This window comes from Pleurodeles waltl, chromosome 9 (assembly GCF_031143425.1).
Source record: "Pleurodeles waltl isolate 20211129_DDA chromosome 9, aPleWal1.hap1.20221129, whole genome shotgun sequence".
Lineage (NCBI taxonomy): Eukaryota > Metazoa > Chordata > Amphibia > Caudata > Salamandridae > Pleurodeles > Pleurodeles waltl.
The window spans coordinates 469,952,762-469,970,938 of NC_090448.1; the positions used below are offsets into that span (position 1 = coordinate 469,952,762).

Below are 18,177 nucleotides of genomic sequence, written 5' to 3' on the forward strand. Positions count from 1 at the left end.
CAATGTTTGCAGTACCTGCTTGAGATAGGAAGATTGAATAGCACTTATGGTAATCGCAGAATGTGAGTTAACATTAACACATGACTTGTTTTTTCCAATGTTGCTGTTTAAGGACTGAACCAAGGACTCCTGCTGATACTGATGTGAAACTATTTTATTAATGACGATGTAGCTGGATTGCGGATTTTACTAATGATAATGTAACTTTCATAGATGTAATTTATTCAAGATTGTGATATTGAAAATGCAATTTAAAACTGGTTAAAAAAAAAGTTATTGGAGATGCAGTTGGGTAGTTAGCTTTCACTAAAAAATACTAATGGTAGGTCAGCACTAATGAGGGACACATTAGCAAAGCACATTTACTTTTGATAATTATTGAAATTATGAACTATGATTCAATCTCAAGACCGGAGCCATGGATTATGCATTTCCTTTGTCCATTTTATTAATCAGCAGCCTTTACAATTAGAAAAAAAAAACTTTATTTCACAGAAATCTTAGGGAAGGGGTATTCCACATAACCTATCAAACTCTAAATTCATAACATAGTCCATGTTTATGTCCCCTCTTTCTTCGTGAGATAAAAATGGTCAGTTCCTTCTTGTTCATTCCCGTTTGGAGCCGTCATTCCCTAGAAGAGAAAATACACCTTGTAACTATTCCATGCAGAACCAATATGACGTTCAAGTGGAGGGCACGCAAATAGCAATGTCACCTTAAATCTCAAATACAGTATTCAAAAGCATGATAATGGCAAAACAGTCATACTACTACCATAGGAAAGTCCCAAATGTATCCTGCATCAACTTTGTCACCGGGTCAACAGAAACCTCTTGCTAAAGCGGGTGTTGTCTTCATGTCCTTAAGCCCTTCACTGCCATGGACATAAGGCTATTAAAGAACGAGTTACTTACCTTCGGTAGCGACTTTTCTGGTGGACACATTAGCTTCCTGTGGATTCCTCACCTAATGAATACTCCCATTGCGCCAGCATTCAACGGAAATCTTCTTCCTAGCTTCTGTACGTCGACGAGCAGTTGCCCACGCGATGCCGTTTGACGTCATACAGGCAATAAGAGGTCCTCGCCGACGTGCCGACGTCAGTACCAACATTTTTTACGTGCCTGAGAATAATAGGCCATTGAGATGAAAGAACAATAGTAATATTTAATGATATTCCAAACAAACACATCATTCTGAGAATTCAACCTACCATTTTTTTTTTTTAAACAAGTAAATAAATATATTAACTATATATATAGATATAAACATATATACATAATATATACAAATCCTCAAAACCAAGAGGAGCACACTCAAGAATTACTTGGTTAGACCAAACAGGCAACGGGGAGGCGGGTGGGTTTCCGTGAGGAATCCACAGGTAGCTAATGTATCCACCAGAAAAGTCGCTACCGAAGGTAAGTAACTCATTCTTCTGATGGATACAACTATCTGTGGATTCCTCAACTAATGAATAGAGTCCCAAAGCAGTACCGCACTCGGTGGTGGGTGCCTGAATGGTCAAACCAAGAAATCCTGCAGCACTGACCGTGCAAAATGGCCATCCCTTCTGACCTCAGAGTCCAAGCAGTAATGCTTCGCAAAAGTATGAAGGGATGACCAAGTTGCGGCCTTGCAGATGTCGACCACAGGAACACCCCTAGCCAAGGTCGAAGAGGCCGACTTAGCTCTGGTGGAATGAGCTCTTATACCATCAGGAGGATCCTTCTTTGCTAAAGAGCAACACATTTTAATGCAAAGAGCAACCCACCTGGAGAGTGTTCTCTTGTGGACTGCCTTTCCTCTCCTCTTTCCCACGTATCCGATGAAAAGCTGATCCTCCAGCCTGAAATCCTTTGTCCTGTCTATATAAAAGCTTAGCGCCCTCTTTGGGTCCAAGCGGTGTAGTCTCTCTTCTTCCTTTGACGGATGAGGCGGAGGATAAAACGTGGATAGAGTAATTGTCTGGGCCAAATGAAAGGGTGAAACAACCTTCGGAAGGAAAGCAGCCTTCGTCCTCAACACCACCTTATCCCCATAAAAAGATGTATAAGGGGGTTTTACCGATAGAGCCTGCAACTCACTCACTCTCCTTGCAGAGGTAATTGCAACCAGGAAAACCGTTTTAAGAACCAATAATCTTATGGGGCAAGAATGCATAGGCTCAAAAGGGGACCCCCATAAGGAAAGTTAGAACCACAGTCAAATCCCATTGAGCCATAACGAAAGGAGTTGGAGGGATTTTATTCATAAGGCCCTGCAAGAATCTAAGTACTATTGGTGATTTAAATAAAGAAGGCTGGTCTGGAAGACAGAGAAAGGCTGACAAGGCAGACAAGTAACCCTTAACAGTAGCCACTGCACAACCCCTCTGTGCTAAAGACAAAGCAAAAGATAAAACATCTGACAAATGAGCACGTAAGGGATCAATCTGCCTCTCTCCACACCAAACCACAAATTTAGACCACCTATTAACGCAGATAGATTTAGTGGAGTGTCGCCTGGCCGATAAGATAACATCCACTACATCAGGCAGGAGAGAGAAAGAACTCAGGTTGCCCCGTTCAATCTCCAGGCATAAAGGTGCAGGCTCTGGAGGTGGGGGTGTAAAACCTGCCCATGCGACTGCGAGAGGAGGTCTGCCCTGAGAGGGAGACGGAGCGGAGGGCACAGTGAGAGTTGGAGAAGGTCCGAGTACCACACCCTCCTTGGCCAATCCGGAGCAATTAAGATGACTTGAGCCCGGTCTTGGCGAATTTTATTCAACACACAAGGAATCAAGGGTATGGGGGGAAACGCGTAAAGCAACTGGTCGCACCAGGTCATCTGAAACGCATCCCCCAAAGCTCCTTGTACCGGATACTGGAGGCTGCAGAATAACGGGCAGTGCGAGTTCTCCCGGATGGCAAACAGATCTATCCGAAGAAACCCCCACATCTGGAAGATTAACCGAACTTGATCTGGATGGAGACGCCACTCGTGATCGGCCGAGAAATGGCGACAGATTGTCCGCACGTACGTTCAAGACTCCGGCCAGATGATTTGCTACCAAGCAAATCTGATGGTCCTTTGCCCAGGACCATAGCCGTAGAGCTTCGCTGCAGAGAAGGTACGACCCTACCCCTCCCTGTTTGTTTATATACCACATCGCAGTAGTGTTGTCCGTCAGGACCTGAACCGACTGACCAAGAAGGGACGGGAGGAAGGCCTTGAGAGCCAGACGTACAGCCCGTAACTCCAACAGATTGATATGAAACACCTGTTCTACTGGAGACCAAAGTCCCTTGATCTCCAGGTCCCACAGATGAGCTCCCCACCCTAGAGTGGAAGCATCCGTTATTACTGTGGCCACAGGCGTAGCTTGCGAGAACGGCCTTCCTCTGGAAAGATTGCCGTCCGCAATCCACCATTTCAAATCCATGGCAGCATCTCTGGAGATTCTCACCGAGCCTTCGACATCCCCTTTGTGTTGAGATCACTGCCTTCGGAGGCACCACTGAGGAGCCCTCATGTGCCAGCGAGCATGCATGACCAACAGTATGCAAGAAGCAAACAGACCGAGCAGACGTAGGACCTTGAGGACTGGAATGACTGCTCCACTTTGAAACATTGGAACCAACGCCTGAATGTCCTGAATCCGCTGAGGCGGAGGAAAGGCTCGGTTCAATGTTGTATCCAGTACTGCCCCTATGAACAGGAGGCGCTGAGAGGGCTCTAGGTGAGATTTGGGCATGTTCACCCAAAAGCCCAGGTCGAACAACAACTGGGTTGTCGACTGCAGGTGATGCAACACGAGCTCCGGAGACCTGGCTTTGATCAACCAGTCGTCTAGATAAGGAAATACTGCTATCCCATTCCTTCTGAGCTCTGCCGCAACCACCGACATCACCTTCGTGAAGACTCGAGGTGCTGAAGTAAGACCAAACGGGAGGACCGCAAACTGATAGTGCTGCGACCCCACCACAAAACGGAGATACTTCCTGTGCGACCTGAGTATCAGGATATGATAGTAAGCATCCTGCAAGTCGACAGACACCATCCAATCTCCATTGTTCAGTGCCAAAAGCACCTGAGCTAGGGTCAGCATCTTGAACTTTTCCTGTTTGAGGAACCAATTCAAGATCCTTAGGTCCAGGATTGGTCTCAAACGACCATCCTTCTTGGGAATCAGGAAGTACCTTGAATAACAACCTTGACCCCTTTATTGCTCTGGAACCAACTCCACCGAGCCCTTTGAAAGGAGGACTTGAACCTCCTGTTCCAACAACAGGAGGTGTTCTTCTGAACAAGAAGATGGGTGGGGCGGAAAGTCCCAAAAGGGAAGGGTGTAGCCTTTTCTCACAATGCTGGTAACCCAGGAGTCTGAAGTTATGACCTCCCACTTGTGGAGAAAATTCAGTAACCTCCCCCCTACAGGAGTGGAGTGAGTGGGAATTGGTGGAAGCCTAAGGCTGCTTCCCCTGCTGCACCCCTCCAGAGGAAGAGGAAAAGGCAGAGTGCTGCTGAGAGGCTCCCCTGGTACGGACCCTACCCCTCCCTCTAAAAGATCTATAGGAGAGAGCAGAGGTAGGCTTCTGGAATTTCCCTCAAAAGGAGGAGGAGGAGGAGGAGGAGGAGGAGCCACAATCAAATCCTCCTAAAAAATCTGGAGGAGGCAGAAGAAGTGGCTTGCAAGCCCAGCGACTTGGCCGTGGCCCTGCTCTCCTTGAACCTCTCTAAGGCCGAATCCGCCTTGGCACCAAAGAGCTTGTTCCCAACAAAAGGAAGGTCCAGTAGGGTCGACTGCACATCAGAGGAAAATCATGAGTTACGAAGCCAAGCCTGCCTCCTCGTAACTACAGCAGTGCCCATTGCCCTAGCAATGGAGTCAGTTGTATCCAACCCAGATTGGATAACCAGAGTTGCAGCTGCCTGAGCGTCCAATACTAGATTTAACAGCCCCTGAGGGACCTCCGTATGCGTTGATGCAATCTCGTCCATCAGGGCATAAATGTATCTTCCTAAAATACATGTAGCATTGGTGAACTTCAATGCCGTGCTACATGAAGAGAACACCTTTTTGGGTGCCATGTCCATCTTCTTGGAGTCTCTATCCGAGGGCACAGATGGAAAAGAGCCAGGAGCAGACCTTGCCGAGCAGGAAGCCTGGACCACCAAGTTTTCAGGTGTTGGATGTCTGGTAAGAAAACCAGGGTCAGCCGGTGCAGCCCGATACCTCCTAGCCACAGATCTATTGACAGCTGAAGAAGACCCCGGCTTCTTCCAGACTTCCAAAACAGGGTCCAGCAAAGCCTCATTGAACGGCAAAAGTGGTTCTGCCGATGTAGAGGCCAGGTGCAACACCTCTGTCAACAAATTCTGCTTGGCTTCAGTTACCGGCAAAGGAAGATCCAAGAAGCTAGCTGCCTTCCTGATAACAGAATAAAAAGTGGCCACCTCTTCTGTATACTCCCCAGGAGATGACAAGTCCCACTCGGGGGAAGTATCTAGGCCACTAGCAGTGTCCAGCCCATGGAGACCCTCACGAGAGTCCTCAATCTCTCCTTCCTCCATGTTTTGTCTCTGGTACTCCTGCTCTTCAAGGAGGTGGAGAGCAAGCCTCCTCGAGTGCAGCCTCTCCTCTATCCTCGGCGTCGACATGGCGTCAGCTGATGTTGAAGAACGACGCCGATCGAGGAGTCGCATGGAGAGAAGACTGCTTCGGAGTTGCAGGAGGTCTAGACGGCGCCACTGGTTGAAACATCGAAGCCACCGGAGCCAAAGTCTCAGGAGCCACCGGAGCCGATACCGGCGCCGAGCCCACGTTCCCCAGGGGGAGAAAGGGCATAAAGGGTGCCGGTTGAAGCGGAGCCGGAGCACCCATGTTGAAGGCCAAAGGGCCCGGAGGACCAGCCGGTCCACCACCTGGAGCCATCTGCTGGAAGATGGAAAACATTGCATTTAAAAATGCGGTACTATCAGCTCCAGGGGCCGGGAAAGCCGGGTACTGGGGTGCCTGGTTCGAAGGCGACACCGACCTCGACGTCTGCAACGACGGAGAAAATATTTGAGGCTGTGGAACCTCAAACACTGAAGGTGGTTGGCCCGATGACCCGGGCGAAGTCGGTGAGGCTGGAGAAGGCAACGGCGTCGACGGATGGGGAGTGACAGTGGGACTGACCTCCCAAGTCTTCAGACGTCGAGTTGATAGTGACCTCGACCTCTCTTTACTCGACCGGCGCCGTGATTCTCGATGACGCCGGGAGTCCCGATGACGCCGATGAGACTTTGGTGACGAGGATTTTCGATGACATCTCTTTTCCTTCCTTTTCGACTTCGCCAGAAAAAGCTTAGCCTCGCGCTCTTTCAGGGCCTTAGGATTCATATGTTGACACGAATCGCACTTGTCAACATCATGATCGGAACTAAGACACCACAAACAGTCTTAGTTAGTTACCGACATTTTGCCCCCACACTCACGGCAGGGCTTGAATCCTGACTTTCTTTGCGACATTGTAATCTCAAAGAAAAAAATAGATCCAAAAAACACACTCACTGTCGAACAGCAACAGTAGCTCCCTCTAAGATAACCGTTTCGAATGGCACGGAAAAAAGTGAACTGACGTCGGCGAGGACCTCTTATTGCCTGTATGACGTCAGACAGCGTCGCGTGGGCAACTGTGACGTCCTCGTCGACGTGCAGAAGCTAGGAAGAAGATTTCCGTCGAACGCTGGCGCAATGGGAGTATTCATTAGGTGAGGAATCCACAGGTAGTTGTATCCATCAGAAATAGGCTGATCTGCCCCCAGGGAGGGCAGAAGCCATTAGGCACCAGGGATGCTTTTATTTATATTGAGAACAGGAGTGACCCCTTAGGCAAGGGTTGTTCCCCCCTCAAGCAATTTTTTTAAAAGATCATTTCTGCCCCCCCCACCCCCCCAGGGGGCAGATTGGCCTTTATTAATTAGGCCGATCTGCCCCTTTTGGCAGGGGGTGGGGTGCAGAAGCCACTAGAAACCAGGGTTTTTTTTTTTTTTTTTTTAAACCTTTATACTGATAAGGGGTGCGACCCCTTATGCAAGCTCACAAATGGCCTAAAGTACAAATTACTTACCTTCGGTAATGAAATATCTGGTAGAGACATAGGGGGTTATTCTAACTTTGGAGGAGGTGTTAATCCGTCCCAAAAGTGACGGAAAAGTGACGGATTTACCACCAGCCGTATTACGAGTCCATTATATCCTATGGAACTCGTAATACGGCTGGTGGTATATCCGTCACTTTACCGTCACTTTTGGGACGGATTAACACTCCTCCAAAGTTAAAATAACCCCCATAGTCTAGTTGCAGATTCCTTACCTTAGAATTTCCCCCCAGGCGTTAGACTGTATCTGGAGATTTTGCTGCGAGCAATACCCTTGGGCGTCTGTAGGTGGCGTTGTTCGACTCCGCAGGCATCGACTGATGCCTTGATGACGTCTGGAGTAGTACACTGACGCCGCCCTCCCGCAGTGATGTCAGTTTCTTTTAACGACTTTCCACGCCAGAGCGCAGAGCCGCTAAGAACACTGAGATTGGTGTGACAGAGCTAAGGACCTGAAAGGGTGGAACACCTGTCCCCAGAAATAATTTCGCAAAGCGGGGAGGATGGGCGGGCGGTAAGGAAGCTGCAACTAGAATGTGTCTCCCACCAGATATTTCGAATACCGAAGGCAACTAACCTGTACATCTGATAGAGACTTCTAGTTGCAGATTCCTTACCTTAGAATTGATACCCAAGCAATGCCATCCTATGTGGTGGGCTGCGAACAAAGATCATACTAGAAAGTCTTGCAGGACTGAACGACCAAAGTAGCCGCCTCGACGGACCTGACTATCCAGGCAGTAATGCTTATCAAACGTGTGCAGGGATGCCCATGTAGCTGCCCGACAGATATCCAGGACAGGAACTCCGCGTGCTAACGCAGTGGAAGCCGCAATTTCTCTGTTGGAATGAGAACGCAAGCCTTCAGGAGGTTGCTTTTTAGCCAAAGTGTAGCACATTTTGATGCAAAGAAGCACCCATCGAGAGATGATATGCTTTTGCACCGCCTTCCCTTTCTTAGCACCCACATAGCCAAAGAGTTGATTGTCCACCTGGAAATCTTTAGTACAATGGAGGTAGAACACCAACACTCTTTTTGGGTCCAGACAGTGGAGTCTCTCCCCTTCTCATGGGAAGGGTGTGGGAGTGTGTAGAAGGTAGGCAAAGTGATGGACTGGCCTACATAAAATGGTGTAAATACCTTAGGAAGGAATGAAGCTCTAATGCGTAACACCACTTTGTCAGGGTGTACAGACAAGTTTGGAGGCAATGAAGAAAGCACCTGGAGCTCACTCACCCTGCAAGCAGAGGTGATAGCGACAAAGAAAGACAGTTTGAATGTGAGGATCCGCAAGGGACAATTATGCATTGGCTCAAAGGGGGTACACATTAAATAAGTAAGTACAAGATTAAGATCCCACTGAGGCATAATAAATGGAGTGGGAGATAATTAAGTGGGTGAGCCCTTTTAAGAACCTACTGACAATAGGAGATTTAAAGAGTGAGGGCTGATCAGGTAACCTTTAAGGGTGCCCAAAGCAGAGCCTTGCTGGGCTAAATAATGAACAGAAGAACCTCTGACAGAGGGGCACAAATGTGATCAACAGATTTGTTGGTACACCATGCCACAAGATTTATTCCAACGACAGGCATATACAGTTTTAGTCGATGGATGCCTGGCTGCCAAGAAACATTGCAGACTTTGGGTGGAAGGGCAAATGCATTCAACTGTTGCAGCTCAATCTCCACGCATGAAGGTGGAGGTTGGACAGGTGCCGGTGGAGAACCGTCTCCTGCTGCTGTGACAGAAGATCTGCCCAAAGAGGCAGTCTGAGTGGAGGATGGATGGACATGCTCAATAGCTCTGGATACCACACTCTTCAAGCCCAGTCCGGAGCCACCAAGATAACTTGGGCCCGGTCGTACTTGATTTTCTTGAGAACTCTGGGTAGAAGAGGGCTAGACGGGAAGGCGTACAGGAGGCTGGAGCTCCACTCGAGATGAAAAGCGTCTCCGAGCGAGTGCAGTCTTCAAAAATTCCAACGTGCAAAACAGCTGACATTGCGTGTTCTCTCCGGAGGCAAACAGATCTAACCAAGGCTCTCCCCACTTGAGACCTTGCGTCACCTCCAGATAGAGACGCCATTCGTGATCGACTGTGTGTCGGTGGCTGAGTTTGTCTGCTCTGGCGTTGAGAGCCTGCCAGATGTTCAACCATCAGCGTAATGCCCTGATATTCCAGCCATGTCCAGAGGCGTAGTGCTTCCTGACAAAGGGTCCAGGACCCTACCCCGAGTTGTCTGTTGGAGTACCACATGGCGGTAGTGTTGTCTGTGAACACCTGCACCACTTTCCCTTAGAGAGGGAAGGAATGTTTTTGACCTAAGCCTGATTGCCCGGAGCTCCAGCATTTTTATGTGGAGCCCGACTCCGCCGGAAACCAGAGGCCTCTGATCTCTGCTTCTCCCATGTGGCCACACCAACCCACAAGTGACGCATCTGTCACTATAGAGAGATCTGGTTGGGGAAGGGAGAGGGATCTGCTGTTGACACAATTTGGATTCTAAAGCCACCACTGCAGGTCTTTCGCAGTCCCCTCCGAGATATGGACCATGTCTGAGCGATTTCCCTGATGCTGCGTCCACTGGAACTTTAGGTCCCACTGCAGAGTGCGCATATGCCATCTGGCATGTGTACTAGCAGGAGACAGGAGGCCATGAGGCCCAGCAGGCTCACACTCACCGAAACCCAAGACCGAGGCTGAAAGAAAGATCTGAATCATAGCCTGAAGGTCTTGGACTCGCTTGTCTGGAGAATAAGCGAGAAATCGCACTGTATCCAGAACAGCTCCAATGAAAGTGAGCGTCTGAGAGGGAGTCAGGTGTGACTTCGGCACGTTTATAGTGAACCCCAGCTTGTGCAGGAGGTTCGCCATAGTCTGAAGGTGAGAGACGACTGTCTGGGGAGAAGGCGCCTTCAACAGCCAGTCATTGAGGTAGAGGAAAACTGAGACCCCTAACCTGCACAGATGAGCTGCAACCACTGCCATCATTTTTGTGGACACCAGAGGGGCGGTGGTAAGGCCGAAAAGGAGCATGGTAAACTGAAAGTGCTCGTGACCTACCATGAATCGTAGTTAACGTCTGTGGGCAGGCAGGATGGGGATGTGAAAATAAGCGTCCTGCAAGTCCAACACTACCATCCAGTCTCATGGGTCTAAGGCAGAAAGAACCTGAGCCAGGATGACCATTTTTAATTGCTCCTTCTTGAGGAAGTAGTTCAGGACCCGAAAGTCTAGGATTGGATGTAAGCCCTTGTCCTTCGTTGGTATAAGAAAGTAGCAGGAATAACAACCACGACCCACTTCTGGCACAGGGACTCTTTCTATAGCTCCCTTGGCCAAGAGAGCCATGACTTCCTGGTGGAGAAGCACAAAATGATCCTCCGGAAGATGATGGGAGGATGGTGGCATGTGTGGTGCTGCAGATTCCAAAGGAGGGTGGGGAGGAGTAGCCCTTCCGAATGATCTGCAAAACCCACCCATCAGTGGTGATAAGTTCCCAGAGGGGCAGGTGATGGCGGATCCTGCCCCTAACTGGGTAGGAGTGCCGGGACTAGGAGGGTTTGGAGACTGCAGCGGGGGGGGCGGGGGGCAGAGGTGGAATGGACAGACCTATGGTTCCCTGTCTCACAGCCACGTGGAATTCCACGACCTCGGCCATGCATAGGCTGCCCAGCGTGCGTGGCACAATGGCTGGGTTGAGGACATGACAGGGTGCCCCTTCCGTGTTCCACGAAATGGATGAAAAGCTGAATGCGGTGGGCGAGTGGCGGAGAAAAGACCAAGGGTCCGAGCCGTAGACTGGGAATCATTGAATCTCTCCAAGGCAGAGTCCGCTTTGTCTCCAAAGAGACGGGTGCCATCAAAGGGCATGTCCATGAGTGACTGTTTGACATCCCCCGAGAAGCCACAAGTGCGTAACCAGGCATGGCGCCGTAAGACCACTGTTGTTGCAACCGATCTGCCCAGAAAGTCTCTCGTATCCCGCCCACAACGGATAGTGAACTTTTCTGCATCTCTCCCATCTTTCACTGCTTGGGAGACGATAGCACGGGCCTCCTCCGGTATCTGCGGCAGGACTTGCGCAACTGTAACCCACAGGGAGTGGGTATAACGTCACAAAAAACATGCAGTGTTCACAGACCGCAGTGCGAGGCTGCAGGAAGAAAACAACTTCTTGGCAAATTGTTCCAGCCTTTTGGATTCACTATCCTGGGGTACGGAAGGGAATGCGCCTGAAGAAGTGGAAGCCTGGATAACACGACTCTCAGGAGTGGGGTGTTGGGACAGGAATTTTGGGTCAGTCGGTGCAGGCCAATGGCGGCTAGCAAGAGTCCTGTTCACAGGAGCCCCTGTGTTGGGTTTGGACCATGTACCCAAAAGGACATCGGTGAGGGCCTCATTGAATGAGAGAAGGGGTTCTGAAGTAGAAGCCCCAGGCTGAAGCACCTCAGTCAGGAGATTAGACCTGACTTCCACAGTAGGTAGCTCAAGGCTGAGGACCTCAGCTGCCCTACTGACCACCATACTGTAAGTTGCTTCCTCCGCCGTAGCCACACTAGGAGGAGACAGCATGCCAGCGTCAGGAGAAGTATCCAGACCACTGGCTTCACCCAAATCCTGTTCCCAGTCCACAGCATGGTCATCCTGGTATTCATAATGGTCCAGGGATCCATCCAATTCCTCCCCATAGGAAAAAGGGTCCGAATCAGACCTTGGGTGAATAGGCCCCACTGAAGCCGATGGTGCAGTCGACCGATGCCTCTCCGAGTCGTCTGGGATAAATTCTTGTTCTCCTCCAGGGGAACCCACAAACTATGGGTACCTCTCGAATCCCTATGAAGTTGGGAAAAATATAAATAAAAATACGATTTTTTTTTTTTTTAAACTTCTTAGCCAAAGCGTAGCACTTTTTGATGCAAAGAAGCACCCATCGTGAGATGTTACACTTCTGCACCGCCTTCCCTTTCTTCGTCTATTCACACCCATGCCGATCCTGGTATGACCAGACAGACAACTGGGAGGCGGGAGGGACCGTGAGGAATCCACAGGTAGCTAATATATCCACCAGAAAAAGCGTTACCGAAGGTAAGTAACTTGCTCTTCTGATGGATACAACTACCTGTGGATTCCTCACCTAATGAATAGAGTCCCAAAGCAGTACCACCTCGGAGGGTGTCTGTCTGGTCAAACCAGGAAATCCTGCAGCACCGACCGTGCAAAATTGCCATCCATTCGCACCTCTGCATCCAAACAATAATACTTCACAAAGGTGTAGAGGGAAGACCAAGTCACAGCCTTGCAGATGTCCACCATCAGAACACCTCTGGCCAAAGCCGATGAGGTTGACTTGGCCCTGGTGGAATGAGCCCTGATCCCCTCAGGAGGATCCTTCTTTGCCAATGAGTAACATATTTTAATACAAAGAACGGCCCACCTGGAGATCGCTCTCTTGTGGACGGCCTTCCCCTTCCTCACGTATCCAATAAAGAGTTGTTCATCCAACCGGAACTCTCTCGTCCTGTCGACATAAAAACTGAGAGCCCTCTTAGGGTCCAGACAATGGAGTCTTTCCTCCTCCTTAGATGGATGAGGAGGAGGGTAGAACGTCAAGAGAGTTATTGATTGTCCCAAGTGAAATGGAGACACCACCTTGGGGAGGAAAGCCACCCTGGTCCTCAAAACCACCTAATCCTTATAAAAAGTGGTGAAAGGCGGGTGAGCAGAAAGAGCCTGCAGTTTGCTAACACGTCTAGCCGAAGTGATGGCCACCGTTTTGAAAAACAAATATCCTAATGGGCAGCAAGGAAGTCAACACCAAATTCAAGTCCCACTGCGGCATAATAAAAGGCCTGGGAGGAAATTTATTAGTAAGCCCCCTCAAAAATCGAACAACCAAAGGAGATCTGAATAGGGAGGGCTGATCTGGAAGATATAAAAAAAAGTCGAAAGGGGCGAAAGATAGCCCTTAACCGTGGGCAAAGCACAACCACGCTGAGCCAATGACAACGCGAACAACAAAACATCAGAAAGATGGGCACTTAAGGGATACATTTTCTTCTCCCCACACCAACGAACAAAATTATCCCACCTACTTGCATAGACCAACTTGGTGGAGTGTCGTCTGGCTGATAAAAGAACGTCCACCACCTTCGGTGGGAGAGAAAAGGAACTCCGGTTGCCCCGTTCGATCGCCAGGAATGAAGCTGCAGGCTTTGGAGGTGGTGTGTCGAACCTGCCCCTGCGAAAGGAGGTCTGCCCTGAGAGGGAGACGGAGCGGAGGGTACAGTGAGTCGGAGAAGGTCTGCATACCACACACTTCATGGCCAATCCAGAGCTTTCAGAATGACTTGGGCCCGGTCTTGCCGAATCTTCCTCAAAACCCGAGGAATCAAGGGTATGGGAGGAAACGCGTAAAGCAACTGGTCGCACCAGGACATCTGAAATGCGCCCCCCAACGCTCCTTGCATCGGATACTGGAGGCTGCATAACGACTGACAATGCGCATTCTCGAGTGGCAAAGAGGTCTATTCAGGGAAAAAACCCCATCCGAAAGATGTAAAGAACTAGATCCGGATGCAGACACCACTCGTGGTTGTCCGAGAAGAAGCGACTGAGCTTGTCCGCATGTACGTTTAGGACCCCGGCCAAATGGTTTGCCACTACACAAAGCCGATGGTCCCGCACCCGGGACCAGAGTCGCAGAGCCTCTCTGCAAAGAAGGTATGACCCTACACCCCCGTTTGTTGATATACCAAATCGCAGTTGTGTTGTCCATCAGAATCTGAACTGACTGACCGCAAAGGGAAGGGAGGAAGGCCTTGAGGGCCAAACGAATCGCCCGTAGTTCCAGCAGATTAATATGAAACCTCTGCTCTACTGGAGACCAACGATCCTTGATCTCCAGATCCTCCAGATGAGCTCCCCACCCTACGGTGGAGGCATCCGTTATCACTGTGGCCACCAGAGTTGGCTGCGAGAACGGCTTCTCTTGAGAAAGGTTGCCTTCCACAGTCCACCATCGGAGATCCGCTGCAGTGTCTCTGGAGACCCTCATCGATTCCCCGAGATCTCCTCTGTGCTGAAGCCACTCCTTGCGGAAGCACCACTGAAGAGCCCTCATATGCCAGTGTGCATGCGTGACCAACAAAATGCAAGAAGCGAACAGACCGAGCAAACAAAGGACCTTGAGGACCGGAACTACTGCTCCTTCTTGAAACATTGGAACCAGCGCCTGAATGTCCCGTATCCGCTGTGGCGGAGGAAAGGCTCGATTCAATGTTGTGTCCAGTACTGCCCCTATGAACAGGAGACGTTGAGAGGGCTCTAGGTGAGACTTGGGCACATTTATTGAAAAACACAGACTGAACAACAACTGGGTTGTCAGCTGCAGATGACGCAGCACAAGCCCCGGAGACTCAGCTTTGATAAACCAATCGTCCAGGTAAGGGAATACTGCTACTCCCTTTCTCCTGAGGTGTGCTGCAACAACTGCAATCACCTTCGTGAAGACCCGTGGTGCGGAAGTAAGACCAAAAGGAAGGACCGCAAACTGGTAGTGCTGCGATCCTACCACAAACCGGAGATACTTCCTGTGCGACTTGAGAATGGGAATGTGAAAATAAGCATCCTGCAAGCCGACCAACACCATCCAATCCACCTTGTCCAACACCAAAAGCACCTGTGATAGAGTCAGCATTTTTAATTTCTCCTGTTTGAGGAACCAATTCAAAATCCTCAGGTCCAAAATAGGCCTCAGATGACCATCCTTCTTGGGGATCAGGAAGTACCTGGAATAACACCCCTGACCCCTTTCTTACTCTGGAACCAACCCCACTGCACCTTTCAATAATAGGGAGAGAACCTCCTGTTGTAACAGCAAGAGATGATCTTCTGAACAAAAAGGAAAGACGGGGAGGGAAGTGAGGCGGGATCTCCCGAAAGGGAAGGGCGTAACCTCTTCTCACCAAACTGATGAAGTCTGTTGTTATAGACTCCCATATGGGAAGAAAGAGTGAAAGCCTCCACCTACCGGAGAGGTATAAGAAACAATGGTGAGAGGACTAGGGCTTCTTTCCTTGAGGTAAGCCTCCAGCGGAAGAGGAAGGGTGCTGCTGCTGGGTGGCACCTCTTGTGCCGACTCTACCCCGCCCCCTGTATGAGCGATAAGGGAGGCTGGAGGACTGCTGCGATCTCCCACGTACGGAAGAACCTCTTCCAAAAACATGCAGCCGTCTAAGAGATCGAAATGGGGTAGCAGCAGCCTGCAGACCCAAAGATCTAGCTGTGGCCCTACATTCTTTAAAGCGCTCTAGCGAAGAGTCCGCTTTTGAACCAAACAGTTTTGCCCCATCAAAGGGCAGATCCAGCAACATAGACTGGACATCTGTCGAAAATCCGGAAGTGCGTAACCACGCATGCCGTCTGGAGGCAACGGAAGTCCCCATGGCTCTTGCAATAGAGTCCGTGGTATCCAGCCCTGTCTGAATAACCTGTGTAGCCGCCACCCGAGCGTCCGAAAGAAGACTACACAAATCCTGGCACATGTCCGGAAGTACAGTCTTCGTCGCATCCATTATGGCATGGATATACCTGCCCAGAATACATGTTGCATTGGCAATTTTAGAGCCATGCTGCAAAAAGAACACACCTTCCTGGCCGATTGGTCCATCCATTTGGATTCCCGGTCCGAGGGTACTCCCAGAAACTAACCAGGGGCCGACCTCAAAGAGCAGGATGCTTGCACCACCAAGCTCTCTGGTGAAGGGTGTTTGGATAAAAACTCCGGGTCTCCAGGCGCAGATCTATCATGCCTGGCCACCGACCTACTATCAGCCAAAGAAAAAAACAGGCTTCTTCCAAACCTCTTCGATCGGATCCATCAGGGCTTCATTAAATGGTAAAAGAGGATCCACCACGGCTGTAGCAGAATGCAAATCCTCAGTCGAAAGGTTGGTCTTCACCTGCGCCGTCGGTAAAGGAAGATCCAGAAATGCTGCGGCCTTCCTAATAAGATTGGTAAGAGGCTGCCTCCTCTGTATATTCATCAGGGGATGGCAGATCATATTTGAGAGGTTTCAAGACCACTTGCTGTGTCCAACCCAGGGAAATCACCCTGGGGGTCAGTGATCTCCCCTTCTTCGAGGAATTGCTGCTGATATTCCCCTCTAAAAGTCTAAGTCATGGAGCAGAGCAACGTCGGTGAATGGCGCCGGGAAGGCATCATGACAGGTTCTCCGGATCCACCGACGCCGCAGATGGATCCATAAGTGCCATGGAGAAGGCACCCGCATCCGATGCCGACATCCGACCCCATCACCTCCAACACCAGCATCAAAGGTCTCTCCCTCGACGTCGAGGGCTGCACTGTCGGCAGAGGGGCCTGACTTGAATCTCCAGCCAAACAAAATGGTATAAACGGCATCGGTTTATATGGAGCTGGAACGAGATTGAAAGCCAGGGGACCAGTGGGGCCAGCTGGCGCACCACCTCCCGGAGCCATATTTTGAAAAATCTGGAACATGGCATTAAGGAATGCCGCAGGATCCGTACCCGGAGCCGGGAACGAAGGATAAGCCTGTGGAGCCGGTGCCGGGCTGGACTCTTCAGGTTCAGGATGCACCGGCGAAGCCAGATGACTGAGGATCCACAACTTCAAAGACTGACGGGGCCGGGGACGTTTGCGGCGTCGCAGGTTGAGGGGGACACAGTCGGACTCACTTCCCAAGACCTTTGGTGCCGGGACGATGGAGACCTCGACCGACTTCTGGACTGACGTCGGGAGTCACGATGACGTCACTTCTTATGGGATGACTTTCCAGAAGAGGACCGATGGTGCTGCTTCCTCTCCTTCTTGGACCTTGCCAAGAAAAGCTTTGCCTCGCGTTCCTTCAATGCCTTCGTATTCATCTTTTGGCAGGATCCGCCTTCTTGGAAGTCGTGATCGGAACTGAGGCACCAAAGACAATCGTTGTGCGGATCAGTCACAGACATGCAACCTCCACATTCCCTGCAAGGCTTCAACCCCGACTTTTTCGGAGCCGACATCCTGGAAATACATACCTTCCGAAGAGCTAATGATACAGGTAACAGAAAAGGGTCGGTGGAGGAAATCAAGAGACTTGTTTCTACACCATGACACAAATTGATGCCGACAAGCGTATACCATTTTGGTGGAGGGACTCCTGGTTGCCAAGATAAACTCACAGACTTCGTGTGGAAGGTCAAAAGCCGTCAACTGCCGTCGCTCTATTACCACATGGAAAGTGAAGATTGGACAGCTTCAGATGGAGAACCATCCCCTGCTGCTGCACCAGAAGTGCCTCCCTAATTTGCAGTCTGACTGGAAGATCGGTGGCCATGCTCAATAGCTCTGGATACCGTACTCTCCGTGCCCAGTCTGGAGCCACAAAGATTACTTGGGCCAGAAGTGGTATTGGCAGGAAGGCGTAAAGGAAGCCCGAGATCCACTCAAGACTAAAAGCGTTGCAGAGCGAGTGCAGTCATGAAAACTTCAACATGCAAAACAGCTGACATTGAGTGCTCTCTACAGAGCCGAACAGATAACCAAAGCTCTCCCCATTTGTGAAAGAGACCTTGCACCTTTTCTAGATGTAGACGCCATTCTAGATCGACTGACTCAATGACTGCATTTGTCTGCTCTGACGCTTGGGGATCACACCAGATGTTGAACCACCAGCGATATGCCCTGATGTGCCAGCCATGTCCAGAATCACAGAGCCTCTTTATAAAGTGTCCAGGACTCTACTCCACCCTGTTTGTTGCAGTACCACATGCCAGTAGTGCCGTCTGTGAACACTTGCACTACTTTCCCTTTGAGAGAGGTATTTCAATGCAAGCGTGATTCCCTGGAGCTCCAGAAGGTTGATGTTGGGCCCAGAATCCGCATGAGACCAGAGGCCTATGATCTACGCCTCTCCTATGTGGCCGCCCAATCCCAGTAGTGAGGCATCTGTCACTACTGAGATATCTGGTTGGGGGAAGCAAGAGATCCAGATTCCAAAGCCACCACAGCAGATCTTTCAC

General features: G+C 50.1%; 1 long non-coding RNA gene across 1 annotated transcript in view; it reads right to left on the bottom strand.

Annotated features, from left to right (window-relative positions):
- Positions 1-423: 423 nt before the first annotated feature.
- LOC138259509 (uncharacterized) overlaps positions 424-18,177 on the bottom strand; it is a 32,434-nt gene continuing 14,680 nt past the window's right edge. Inside the window, exon 2 of the long non-coding RNA XR_011198749.1 lies at positions 424-634. This is a non-coding gene — a long non-coding RNA (uncharacterized lncRNA). The remainder of the gene's footprint in view (positions 635-18,177) is intronic.